We start from the raw sequence: 13654 nt of genomic DNA on the forward strand, positions 1-13654 counted from the left end.
CCTTTGTTGGTAGTTAGTCTGGCTCTCAATCATCCCTCCAGAGCTGGCAGAATTTCAATGACTCTAAAATTAATCTGTGTGGCAGAGAATGTGTCCAGTGCCTTGGAGGTCTCAGAGCTTTGCTGTGTCTCAATCTCAGTACCTAGAATGGGAAGTCAGGAGATCAAAGGTGAAGTCCAGGGTATTGTCATTGAATTAGGGGTAGCCAAGGAAAAATTGACATATGAATATTTAGAAAACACCAATTGTTGTTCATTTCTGCATCCAATCTAGACCAAATCCGCACAGACAACTGTGTAAGTAAGAAACTTACTGTGTGAACGTAAGAGACTGCTTAGGATTTGCAAGAAGTTGGATACTGAGGCCTTGAGTTGGATATAGAAGCTTGTGGCAGGGCGAGTTAGTAACTTCCTAAGAATTGTGAAACAACATGAAAGTTACACTGGTGAAAAGTGGTGTACATTCAATGACTGAAACCCAATTACGAACATTTCTGTAACTATAGTACTTAAATAAAGAAATTATTAAATATTTTTAAAACTCATGTTAAACTAGCTAGGTAAGCTTACCTGGACACTATTTGAGACTTGCAGTCATACCAATGACCATATAAATTATAAATCTAGCCAGAAATTGTGTGTAATAATACACAATAAATAGATTCACCCATTATTTTTTTTTAATTTTTATTGTGGTCAAAGTGAATTACAATTGTTTCACAGAAATATTTAAGGCACATGGTGACAATGAATGAGGGGTATTCCCATTCCCCTTAAAGTTGTCTTCCCTCCATCCCTATTCCCAGCATGCATCCCATATTTCCCTCATTACCCCCCATAGTGCTAGTGTCACTGGTCCCCATTTGTGCAGCTTGTTGTAAATTGGGTATTGAGTCTGTTGTCATTGACTATGGGTTTGGTGTTCAAATCTGATCATTTTTCATTTCTACTAAATATTCATTGGACTGATTGTTCTTGATACTATTTCCCCCCTCAAATTGTGAGGCTGAACGAAATGAATCCAGAACTATGGTTCTGATGAAGATATACGGAAAGATACGCGAGAAGAAAACAAAAGCACAAACAAAAATAAAACAAAAGGGAAAAAAGAAAAAAATTAGGAGGGGTCCATCTAGGCATTATAACTTTAGAAGGAGAAAGTAAAAAAAAAAAAAAAGAAGAAGAAGAAAAGGGTAACCAAAAAAGCAAAACAAACAAAACTAAAAATCAAACAAACAAACAAAAGAGCCCAAAAAACAATAGGGCAGTAGTAACAAAAGTACAAAAAGAACCAAAAAAGGAAGAAACCAAAAAAACAAAACAAAACAAAAAACAAAAAAACCCTCCCAAACCAGCAACTATTTAGAAACGATTCACTCAAGTTATTGAAAAGGCATCATGTACAGCACTTCCTACACCCCAATAAGCAGAAGATACCTATGACTACTGTAGTGTTCACTAGATCCAAAACTCCAAATTTGTAGAACAAAAAGAAGAATTCACAAGTCAGAGATGATTCTGAATGATTAAAATACACACAATGGGGGAGGAAAAAGATGAGGGATATTGGTAGTGGGAATGTTGCACTGTTGAAGGGGATGTTCATTTTTATAACTGAAACCAACTACAAGCTGTTTGTATTCATGGTGCTTAAATAAAGATATTAATTACAATTTTTTTTTAAAACTTTGATTGCTTAATAATTTCCAGACACAAAAGAGAGAAGGGCTGGAAGTTACAGCTCACCTCATGTAGCTCACCACAAACAGGGATGAGTTTAGTTAGAGAAATAACTACATTTTGAACTGTCCTAATAATGAGAACGTATGAGGGAAATGGAAAGCCTGTCTAGAGTACAGGCGGGGGTTGGGTGGGGAGAAGAGAGATTTGGGACATTGGTGATGGGAATGTTGAATGGGTGGTGTTCTTTACATGACTGAAACCCAAACACAATCATGTATGTAATCAAGGTTTAAATAAAATATATATAAAAAATAAATAAATGTGATTGCTTTGGCAGCACATATACTAACATTGGAACAATACAGAGATTAACATGGCCCCTGCGCAAGGATGACACGCAAATTTGTGAAGCGTTCCATATTAAAAAAAATTGATTGTTAAATAAAAATAAAGAGTACCGGAGAAAGAAAGAAAAAAATTTCAAGGGTGAGCAGAGGGCTAGTAAGGAGATCCCTGAGATAATCCAAATGAGCAAGATAAACCAGGGCAAATAGATACACAACCAGAACATGAGATCCTCAAAGAGACTTAATATCAACATTATGGAGCTAAGGAGGTTGGGTTGAGAAGCTAGAATTGAGAGATACATGTAGGTTGGTCAATAGGAGACACTGGGTGGCCACTATAAAAGCAAAAGAATCAGGAGATGGAAGCCTGAAAATCCTCCATATTTTTTTAGGTGGGGCATGGAAAACATATAGTCTCACAGGTATGCTTATAAGACCTAGACTTGTAATTATATGAGTTTTAGAATAGCACAGCTTGGGACTTTTTGATTTGTTCCTTTGCCAACTGGTAGGACTTGAGCAAGAATAATCAGCTCCTGTGTTTTTCCTCCTCTTTCCAGAATGTTTCAAGCTCCCTAGCATTGTTCCATTGGTTACTCAGGATGTCCACCCAGTAGACAATAAATGTCTGCACAGTAACTGCACTGACATTTACAGAACTTCACTTGATGCCACTGTCCTAAGGTTATACACTTCGGTGAAGGTTAAATATCCCTGCTATAGGGAACCTCAAAAACGGAAGTGTCCACTGACAGAGGCAGGATAAAAAAGTGTCCTCTGTATACACAACACAATACTATATAACTGTTATTCTTAAAAAATAAAATGTTGCTATTTTCAGCTAAAGAAAAGAAATTTCAAGGAGATCATGGGATGTGAAATAAGTCAGAGGGGAAAAGACAAGTTTTGTTTGATTTCAATTATGCATATATACAAGGAACGTATTTGATAAATAGACAAAAAGAAAATTGTACACACCATAAAAATTAGATTACCTGGGGCTGGAGAGATAGTATGGAGGTAAGGCGTTTGCCTTTCATGCAGAAGGTCATTGGTTCTAATCCCAGCATCCCATATGGTCCCCCGAGCCTGCCAGGAGAGATTTCTGAGCACAGAGCCAGGAGTAACCCCTGAGCGCTGCTGGGTGTGACCCAAAAACCAAAACAAAACAAAAAAAATTAGATTACCTAAGGAGAAAAAATGGATGAGATGGAGAAAGGGCAAAAGAATATAAAAGGGTGAAAGAATATAAAAGAGATGGTGTTGAGTGTTAATTGTTTTTGTTGCTTCCTGAAAAAATAAATTTTAATTTTAATAATTTTCAAAAGTGAACTGAATATATAGTGCAAAGATTAAGGTGCTTGATTTTCAATGCAACCAACAATTATTCATCCCTGATCCACATATGGTCCCTCAAGCAGCTAATTCGTGAGCACAGAGCTAGGTATAGCCCCTAAACACCACTGGGTGTGACTATAAACCCAGACCCCCATCATATACAATTACATTAGATTAACTTAAAAAGAAAGAAGGAAAGGGGAAGGCAATCCCCATTCCAATGGGGAAAACTTAACTAATGACACAAAAGAGACCCTGATGAGCCCAATTAAGTCAATTGCTAAAGGTAGAATCTAGGCAGCTCACTGTTCTGAAGATGCCCCAGTTTACTCTCAGTTATACTTGAGAATCATTGGCTCCAGTATTTTTGCTGATCAGTGACCTAGGAAGGACATTTAATAAAATTCTGGCTAACAAAAATGGTGAGAAGCCCAGACAGTCTGCTTTCTGCTCTAGCGTCCCAGGTGAGGCTTGCTTCTGGCTGACATCACTGGGTCTATTCTGGAATAGAAGACAGAGCCTGTCTCTACCAGGTGTGTCCCTGCAGCTTCCACAGCCAACCTGTGCCATGTGAAGAGATTTCACCACAGCTCCTGAAGCACACAGTCAACAGATCTACTCAACAAATTAATTGTTGCTCACAGTTATTTTTCCTTCCATTCTTTGTAGATGGGCTGTGAATAAAGAAAAAAAATCAGCCTAATCTCTTCTTTCAAGAAGGGTAACTACAAAGAATCAAAGGCAAGAACCCAACATGTAGATCCAAGTTCAATGAGTGAAAACATTGCCACCAAAGATATAAACACAACACTAACCAGCTCGGTAAATCCTTAGAGAATGTCTTTAGTAAAACTGTGATTAGGATGATAGAACTCAAAGAAACGATAGCACAAGTAGCCAGTAACAGCACAAGAAAGTATAAGAATTTAAAATGTTTGCCTAGCACACGCTAACTTAGGCGGACTGCAATTCGAACCCCCCTGGTGTTCCATATGCCTCTAAGCCAGGAGCAATTTCTGAGCACATAGTCAGGAGTAACCCCTGAGCATCACCAGATGTGGCCCAAAAACCAAAAAGAAAAAGAATTTAATTCTTAAAAAACTACAATCAGCGGGGCCGGCGAGGTGGTGCTAGAGGTAAAGTGTCTGCCTTGCAAGCGCTAGCCAAGGAAGGACCACGGTTCAATCCTCTGGCGTCCCATATGGTCCCCCCAAGCCAGGGGCAATTTCTGAGCACTTAGCCAGGAGTAACCCCTGAGCATCAAACAGGTGTGGCCCGAAACCGCCCCCCCCAAAACAAAAACAAAAAAACAAAAATCTACAATCAGAAACGACAGATATTAAGGTGATTAAAAAAAAACAACAACAAAACAATTGAAGGTTTGAATAGCATGATAACAGTAGTTGAGCAAAAGATCAAGGAGTTTCAAAACAAGGAGGAGGAAATCACTAAAAACAGTGAAAAATAGGGGCTGGAGTACAGCAGGTAGGGTGTCTGCTTTGCATGCAGCTGACCCAAGTTCAATCCCCAGCATCCCATATGGTTCCCTGAGCCTGTTAGGAGTAATTTTGGAGCACAGAGTCAGGAGTAACCCAGAGTGCCACTGAGTTTGGCCAAAAACAAAACAAAAAATAGTCTGAAAAGAAATGAATAACATATCAGCTAACTATAGGTTAAGTTCAAGAGAAAAAATATAGGAATCATTTAGATGCCTAAACAATAGAAAGACAAGTCAATAAAAGAAACAATACTTAAAGAAATCAATAAGAACTTCCTAGAATTAAGGGTTATAGGTGCCAAGATATAGAAGGCCTTAAGGGTCACAGTGAAAATAGACCCAATTCGGAAATTCCAAGACACATTATGCTATAAATAACAAAATCCAAAAGATAGAATACTAAAATGCTGAAAATACTGAAAGCCACAAGGGAGCTTCATATGAAGAAAAGCCCATAAATGTACAGCAGATCTATTAAATAATACTCGAAGAGCCAGAATAATATGAAAGGATAGAAAACAAAAACAATAAAATGCATGCCTCACCAAGACTACTCTAGATTAGCATTCAGACTTGAAGGAACTATACAGAGCTTCATGAAGAGGCAACAGTTTAGGGGGTTCATAGCCCAGAAAGCACTTTTGCAAGAAGCATTAAAGACCTCCTTTTAAGGACAGGAGAAACTCGCCATGTGGCATTGAGTATGGCATTCATTAATAGTGCATGTGGTTGCCTTACAGAGATTAAGAAAAGTTGAAGGCATATAGTAATCAAGCATCACAAATTGACTTTTTTTATTTATTTTTTGATAATTCTATTTGTATTTCTTTACACTTTACTGGAGTAAGTAAGTAAAAACATGCTAGGGAGCCTTGGGACAGTTATGGAGGGAAGGGAACATTAATGGTCCGATTGGTTTTGGAACATCGTATGCCTGAAACAGCTCTACTATTAACAGTTTTATAAATCACAATGTCTCAATAAACATTCCTGAAGGAATAAAACTAGGAATAAGCTGTAAGTTCACCCCCCAAAAAAAGAGGTGAGATACCTTCTAAAAGGTGGGTCTTTGGAGGAATTTTTTTTCTTTAACAGTTACATGAGGAGGCTGAAGAGATAGCACAGCAGGTAGGGTGCCGGCTTTGCACACACCTAACAGGTTCCATCCTGGCACCCCATATGGTCCCCAGAGTTCTTTCAAAATGATCTCAGAGTACAGAGCCAGGATTAAGCCCTGAGCAGAATTGAGTGAGACAGAAAATAGGAATTAAAATTTAAATCTGAATGCTAATTAGGGTAGTCCTATGAGGTGTGCATTCTGTTGAATTTGTGTACCATATCCTTCCATATTATTCTGGCTCTTAGAGTCTCTGGCTCTTAGAATCTCAAAAAATAAATATTATAACTATAAAGAGAGACAAGAATGGAGTAGGTCTTCTTCCTCTTTCTGATCTAAGGATTTTGTGGCGTGAAATGGTGGTGTCTGGAATGATTCCTTTCACCTTGGGAGAAACGTGAGGCAACCAGCCTTGGGGACCACAGACTGAGGATAGTGAGGACTCCAGGAGCTTGGTCCTCTTTTGGAGCAACTTCAACAATTCTGGAATTACATTTGTCACCGTGGCCTACCGCTATTCCTAATCACTTCCGACACTTTCAATTGCCTATTGTGTTCCTTGCAGTCTAAAGAGCTCAATAGAGACACCAACTAATGAGTTTCAGCTGCTTCCTAGAGCTATTCCTATATTTAAGGGCTAGAAACAGCTGCCGTGACATCATCAGACAGACAGAACTACACTTCTGCTACCCTGAGGACTTGCCATTGAAGGAAGCCCAGAGCATATCATCAACAGCTGCTACCTTGAGAACTGTCCTAGTAATATTCAAGATGATGATGATGATACACTTCCTCCATGTCTGAAACTGAACAAAGAGCAGTAACTGGACCCTCCCATTCCACTCTCCACCTACTGGTAAGGATCTTCAGGAGCACAGACCCAGAGATGCTAATGCATTGGACCACAAGTCCATAGTTCCAGAACAGCAGCCAGGATGCTAATCCTAACCTCTCAGACACTGTGGTTTCATTTCCCTGTAACTTCTAGTACTCTCTGCATTATACATTCCCAGCAATATTCCATAAAGCAAATGAAAAGCATGCAGAATTGAAATCCCTGATGGCGATCACAGAAATATTAGCCAAAGTGTCAGGAAAAACAGTTCAAGTAAGGCCTTATTTATTTATTTATTTATTTATTTATTTATTTATTTATTTATTTATTTATTTATTTATTGGTTTTCGGGTCACATCTGGCAGCGCTCAGGGGTTACTCCTGGCTCTACGCTCAGAAATTGCTCCTGGCAGGCTCAGGGGATCATATGGGATGCTGGGATTTGAACCACCAAGGCAAGGCAAACACCCTACCTCCGTGCTAACTCTCCTGCCCAAGGCCTCATTTTCTAACCAGGCCAAGCAAGGATTTGCTTTATCACGGCAGAACATTTTATTTGACAAACACTGGAAAGGTGAGTTTACATTTTTTTCCCTAGCTATAAGTTTGGCACCAGAAACTTGAGCAAAATCCCATGGACATTTAAGTTTTTCCTGAGAATTTAAATGCTAAATATGGAGCATAAAATAAACACACTTCCTCTGGTACAGAACCAACCTAGAAGTCAGGGAGAGAGAAGAATCCAGGAGGTGGTCCTCTGGATAAGAGTTGGGTATCTTAGGCTTTTTGTTTTTGTTTTTGTTTTTGGGCCACACCCAGCGTTGCTCAGGGGTTACTCCTGGCTGTCTGCTCAGAAATAGCTCCTGGCAGGCATGGGAGACTATATGGGACACCAGGATTCGAACCAACCACCTTTGGTCCAGGATTGGCTGCTTGCTTGCAAGGCAATCGCCCTGTGCTATCTCTCCGGGCCATCTTAGGCTTTTTGTATAACACTGAATGACTTCACTCCCAAGTGGTTCTGAAGAAAGGCCTCTAGGGATATTACTAGATGCAGAGGGAACAATGAGAAGTTACAAAAATTTGTAAAGATCAGCCTAAAGGCAGCAGGATGCTCCAGGGTGGGCCAGTGTGGGACCATTTAACTCTTTCACCGCTATCTACAGGGCCTAGCACACAGCATTTCTGAAACACAGTTTAGCAAAAAACATATGGAAAATAAAGAGTTTTCAAGACACCTTTTGAGCCAAGCATTAAACTTGCAGCAATTGACTCCAATGGTAAATATGTAAATATATAAAGGCACCGAGAGAAAGGTCTGCATAAGATACTCAACAAAAACCACAGGTTTACCATTATTGCTCTTACTAAAGAGTGAAAGGTTGGGAAGGAAATTCCATGAGTCAATAAGTTATTAAATACTACATATATTTGAAAACTAGAAAACTATTAAGAAAGATGGATGTACATTTGTGCTTATGAAGGTAGGAGATTGACTGTCATATTTATGTTGTGAATGAAAAGCACATTCCAAAGCAAGTTATTCAATACATTGCAACTAATATATTGTCAGTAGTTTCTGAACAATTGAGTTTATACAGAGAATAGAGCTAGAAGATGTTGTTAAAGTGGCAATAATATTGGAGTTAGTGCAGAGAAAAGACCACTAAGACAAAGATAGTTGGAAATGATCACTGGACAAGAATTGGATGCTGAAAGGAGATGAAGTGATACTAATGAGAACCCTTCACTAACAATATTGCAAACCATAGTACAGGGTCTAAAAGAGGAGAAAAAAGAAAAGATGTGAGAGAGGTAAAATGCCCTAAAGGCAGCCAGGGGAAAGGTGAGAGAAAAATTGTAGACATTGGTGACAGGAAATGTGCACTGGAATAAGGTGTTGTACATTGCAGGACAATCATTAACAACTTTTTTTTTTGTTTTGTTTGTTTGTTTTTTGGTTTTTGGATCACACCCGGCAGTGCTCAGAGGTTACTCCTGACTCCACGCTCAGAAATCGCTCCTGGCAGGCTGGGGGTGGGGGGAGTATGCCAGGATTAGAACCAATGACCTTCTGCATGAAAGGGAAAAGCCTTACCTCCATGCTATCTCTCCGGCCCCATTAACAACTTTGTATCTGTGGAAAAAGCCCATTATGAATAACATTATAACCACAGTGTTTAAATAAAGTAATTATTAAACATCTCAACAATATCCTTGAGATTTAAGGTCTTGATTTTTCTCTGCAGTTTTCCATACATAATTTAGCAAAAATAAATAATAAGATTATTTTCACTTGGTGTTGCTTGGGTGTCACACCCACCAGTGTTTAGGCATTATTGCCAGTTCAGTTTGTTGGGTTCTTGGATGTTGGATTAGGAGGTTATTAATCTGGGGTACTTAAAGCACCATGCAGTGCTAGTGGGAGAGCCTGGTGTTCTGTTTGCAAAATATGCATTCAAGTCTGTTGAACTATCTCTTCAGGCAAGAGGAACATTTTTATAGAAATTAAAAAGAAAAGTCCTAGGCAGAAAGAAACTCCAACCTAATTTCATGGACAATGTAACTAATTTCTTCTTTTCTAGGCTTCCCCAATAGGAATACATGGCCACATGAACATACATTGACCATATGTATTATGTGCATAGGGATCATTGACAGGATTCATTGACATCTTCAGACATAAAAACACTTTGTTCCTTTACAACTGTGTGAATGAACATGACAGGAGTCAGGTATGAGAATGCCAAAGAGGGGCCCGGAGAGATAGTACAGTGGTGTTTGCCTTGCAAGCAGCCGATCCAGGACCAAAGGTGGTTGGTTCGAATCCCGGTGTCCCATATGGTCCCTCGTGCCTGCCAGGAGCTATTTCTGAGCAGACAGCCAGGAGTAACCCCTGAGCACCACCGGGTGTGACCCAAAAATAAAAAAAATAATAATAATAAAAAAAGAGAATGCCAAAGAGGGAGCAAGAACAGCAAGTAAATGACCAAGAACTCGGCCTTCCAAGTTAGACGAACCAGGGTTTGCATCAGTCCAATTGTACAGTGTTAGCTTACCAAAATGCCCCTTGCCTCCATTTCCCCCTCTATCGAGATCTACAAATGCTCCCTGAGTTATAATCTACTCTAGAGAAGCATAAAACCTCAATAATTCATGTATTCATGCCGGGTTTCTGAGTTTCAAAAATCTATGGGACAGACAGCTCAGGCGCAAACTCAGAATGTGTCAACTTCCTTGATTTGTGTCACAAAAGATAGGCAAGCAATGCTGGTGGTACACTCTTCTGGGGTGTAAGAAAACATGGAATGTTTTCTTTCGATGATGGTCCTCTTCAAAAGTAGGTGGATGCTGCAATGTTAGCTAAGAGTTCATCTGGGAAATCACACCATGCGATACTCTCAGAAGTCCGCTATAGCTTCCATAGACAAGTTATGGTCCAATGGGAAAGTGGAATCTTGTTGTGTCACCTCATTGGAGGTGAACATCATAGGAGACAGTTGGCCACTGCCTACGCCCATCCAAGACTTGCACTCAGCCATCATGACCAGGGAAATGGAGCCCAGGGATGCTTCAGCCTCCAGGCATCTATCTGGCTTTTGAGTGAGCTTGGACATTTGGTTCTCTTAGATCAGTATTTCATCACATCTCTTGCATTGGGTTTCTCCAAAGGACACTCAAGGAAAGCACAGCAGGTGTGTGAAGCTGAAGCGCCTCTTGGCTAGAAGTGGCCAGCAGAAACAAAGAGGATTAGATGTCTGGAAAGGAAGGATGGGAAGGATGAGAGGCTCTGTAGTCAGATTCAGAAAGTCCTTCTTGACAGCAAATGGCGCCGGCATTATGGAAGGGAGATTGAAAGAAAAGAGCTTAATTCCACCTTCCCCATCACATACATGGGTCATGTTCACTCGGTCAGCATGCTTGCAGCAATTAGCAGGGGGCTCCAAAGGAAGCTGGATGTGGGGGTCAGTGAGATGGTAGGGATGGATCCAACCTCAACAGATAAAGAAAGGGACCTAAATGTAGAGGTGCATGTGTCAACTGGGTCCAAGAGGATCCTGGGGGTGCAAGTTAAGTTAGGAGCAAGGCGGCCTTATTTCAAGGCACAGGGCACAGTAACAACCACATAGACTCCAGCCTCCATCCCCTGTAATCTTCCGTGCTGTGAGGCCCAACAACACCCCACACCTCTTGGAAGCAGGACTGTTAAATGTTTGAATTTGTTTGGTTGGTTTGGTTTAGATTATTTTGGGGCCACACTTGGCAATGCTCAGGGATTACTCTTGGCTCTGTGCTCAGAAATCACTCCTTGTAGACTTGAGGAACCATATGGGATGCTGGGATCTAACCTAGTCAGCCACATGCAAACACCCTCCTCTTGCAGTTCCGAGTGTAATCCCAAGTCCAGCAGTGCTGGCATCACTTGGGAGAGTTCTAGAATGACAGACCTTCTTCTAGAATGACACACCTTCTAACCCCAGCCTGATCTTCTGAATCCTCCTCAAGTGATGCTTAGGGCACTCAGCTTCTTTGTTACTCCTGAAGTTGGAAGTCTCTCTCCTCTCTCTCTCTCTCTCTCTCTCTCTCTCTCTCTCTCTCTCTCTCTCTCTCTCTCTCTCTCTCTCTGTCTCTGTCTCTGTCTCTCTCTCTGTCTCTGTCTCTCTCTCTGTCTCTGTCTCTCTCTCTGTCTCTGTCTCTCTCTCTCTGTCTCTGTCTCTGTCTGTCTCTCTCTCTCTCCCCCCCCCCCCAGGAATGTGTTAGACCGGAGGTTACAAAAACAACAACAGATACGAGCTCTTTACACACACACACACACAAACACACACACACACACACACACACACACACACGTCCTCTTTCCATCTTTCTCAGTTACAAAAACAGCAACAGATATGACCTCTTTCCTTTCCCTTCCGTTTACTTTCACACACACACACACACACACACACACACGTCCTCTTTCCATCTTTCTCAGAAACCTCAGTGAACATTCCCTCCAGTTCTACAAGCTCTAATACTATTATTTGCTCATCCCTAAACCCTTCACTGTGGCCAGAAGGATGAATAATATCCGGATAGATCCCAGTACAGGAAGATGCAATCTTCTCACCGAGAGGCTGCAAAGGGAAAGAGGGTGCCATGAGGGGCTCAGGAAACCACTGCTGGAGAATGTGGTGGCTAGGCCAGGAAGGCAGGCCACAGTCCACTACCCTGTTCACAAGAAGTCTACGCTTCCATTTTCTTTGCATCTTTCAACTGTCCCTCCGAATGTCAAGCCTTCCAGCAGGCATTAGCGTGGGTCAGGCCAGACAGCTAGTCTGTGTTTAAACCACTACCCCAATTCATATGCTCCGTCGCATTGTTCCAAGAATCAACTTTAAAGGGTCCTGGCTTACCTCCTCCCAGAATAATAAAGCGGTCAGGGGAGGTTCTTTGAGCTTCTCAAGAAAACCACTCTCAAAACGATTCGCCCCACATAATAGAGGGTGCGCTGGCGAGGCAGCACCCAATGACCAGTTGGGGTTGAACACGTTTTTGTTTTTCCAAAGTTTCCCTACGCAGCAGACATGACCACAGTTGAGTTTGAAACTTTATAGTGTCTTTGGGAGACTTAAGTGCCTGCCTAAAACTAGATGGAAAGACTTGTAATTCTTTTTAATTAAAAACTGGAGCGAGAAGGAGAGGTAGCAGGCAAAGTAAAATAAGCAAAAATCAATCCTACACTTTTGTTGCAAAAAATAAAAACCAGGGGATGGGGAGAAAATCATTATCTGGAATTCAGGGAGCTGAATTCCACGCTGCGTTGGCCTCCATGCTGCATTGCAAGTGTGAAAGTGCCCGTCTTTCTCAATGGCGGCCATGCTGGGAGATGCAGTAAACATGGAAACCAAAGGCAGAGGCTATGTCTATCCCCAAGAGTTGGTCGTCATGCACCAGTACAGGGCTTGACAACACTGTAGGCCAGGATAGTGTGAAGGCAGAGGAAGCGGTGCCAGCCACTGTCACTTCTTGGAAGATTCCCTATCACCAGGGGGCTGGTCAGCAACAAGAAGGGGCACTACTGTAGTTCTACTGTTATTACTGTAACAGTCCCAGTCAAGTTCCAGCCACACCAGAGTCCCAATTCTTCCTAAAGCCATTTCTGAGAATGGCTACACTTGCACTCATCATCCATGTTGGTGACTTCTTTGTAAAATGAGGTCAAAGATTCCTCCTATAAATGGGTGTGAGAATGAAATGGCTCACCGAACTAGTGTCTGGCAGTGTCCAGGATAGAGTGACACTACCAGGGCCATTCTCTCTCCTGCTTCCAGCTCGGTCCAATTCCTTTTTTCAGGATTTTTTTTTTTTTGGGGGGGGGGGGTCACACCTGGCAGTGCTCAGGGGTTATTCCTGGCTCCAGGCTCAGAAATTGCTCCTGGCAGGCTTGGGGCACCAGGATTCGAACCGATGACCTCCTGCATGAAAGGCAAACGCCTTACCTCCATGCTATCTCTCCGGCCCCTCAGGCTTCTTTAGCATCAGTAGTTCAGCCTAATCATAAGCCTTGACCATTACTGTCTGCCTCCTAGGGAATGTCTGCTGCACTTCCCTTGTGTAATTACATGTGTATGCTGTCACATCTTTTTACACTGCGATAACAAAAATGTACCTGGAGAGGGCCAGAGAGATAGCACAGCGGGGAGAGCATTTGTCTTGTATGTGGTTGACCCAGGTTCGATCCCTATATGGTCCGCCAAGCACCACCAGAAATGACCCCTTAGTACATACAGATCCAGGATATACACATGAGCATCACTAGATATGGCCCCAAATTTAAAAAAAAAAATCATTACC

General features: G+C 41.5%; 1 non-coding gene across 1 annotated transcript; it reads left to right on the top strand.

Annotated features, from left to right (window-relative positions):
* Positions 1-2003: 2003 nt before the first annotated feature.
* LOC126033137 (U6 spliceosomal RNA) lies at positions 2004-2107 on the top strand. Its single transcript, XR_007504291.1, has one exon. It is a non-coding gene; the product is annotated as a U6 spliceosomal RNA (small nuclear RNA).
* The last annotated feature ends 11547 nt before the right edge of the window (positions 2108-13654 follow it).

This window comes from Suncus etruscus, chromosome 16, assembly GCF_024139225.1.
Source record: "Suncus etruscus isolate mSunEtr1 chromosome 16, mSunEtr1.pri.cur, whole genome shotgun sequence".
Taxonomy (NCBI): Eukaryota; Metazoa; Chordata; class Mammalia; order Eulipotyphla; family Soricidae; genus Suncus; species Suncus etruscus.